Source organism: Penaeus monodon, chromosome 28 (assembly GCF_015228065.2).
Source record: "Penaeus monodon isolate SGIC_2016 chromosome 28, NSTDA_Pmon_1, whole genome shotgun sequence".
NCBI classification, from domain to species: domain Eukaryota; kingdom Metazoa; phylum Arthropoda; class Malacostraca; order Decapoda; family Penaeidae; genus Penaeus; species Penaeus monodon.
The window spans coordinates 27,184,201-27,184,793 of NC_051413.1; the positions used below are offsets into that span (position 1 = coordinate 27,184,201).

Here is a 593-nt window from a genome sequence, read left to right on the forward strand (position 1 = left end):
TAGTGCACTTGCGTGTTCTCTGTGATCTTTCCCGAGGTAAGAACAAGCTTGTCTGAGGATCCTGAAAGCGCCACGTAAAGCTTGTGATGTGAAATATTGACATGCCAGTGAGGAAGAGCTTGTGAATTATGAAATGAGAGTTTCAGGTCTTCTTCAAGCTGTCTGTCTTGATAATGGGGTATTCTTGTGGGTTAGTGATTTGCCACGAAGTAATGTCAATCCAACTCTTAGACCAGAGTTTCCCAACCATTATTTTGAGAACTCGTCAAGGGTCCATCTGAGACAGGGATTAAGAGGTTGACATTCTAATGTTTTTCCACATATTTGCAAAAACCCTGTTCAGTAATCGAGCTTGTTTTGATTTTTATTTGGGGGGCGGGGGGATGGTAGGGTATCGCCATATTTGTAAGTATAATAAACACAAGGAATATATTTGTCAAATATCAGCTGTCTATCAGTCTAAGTCTGTTCCCCAACTTGAGGAAGACAAATTGGTTTTACTTTTAATTTTTCCATGAAGGAATTCCCGCAAATATGTGTATTTTTACGTGGATTCCACTAAAGTAAAATAGTAAGGAAACACTGCTCTTGTA

General features: G+C 39.3%; 2 protein-coding genes across 2 annotated transcripts in view; one reads left to right on the forward strand and one right to left on the reverse strand.

The window, feature by feature from the left end:
* Positions 1–593, reverse strand: part of LOC119591128 (SCY1-like protein 2) — a gene marked incomplete at its 5' end in the record, with an annotated part of 331,697 nt that overhangs the window by 78,173 nt on the left and 252,931 nt on the right.
* Positions 1–593, forward strand: part of LOC119591456 — a gene marked incomplete in the record, with an annotated part of 7,555 nt that overhangs the window by 212 nt on the left and 6,750 nt on the right. Inside the window, 1 exon segment of the mRNA XM_037940193.1 lies at positions 1–36.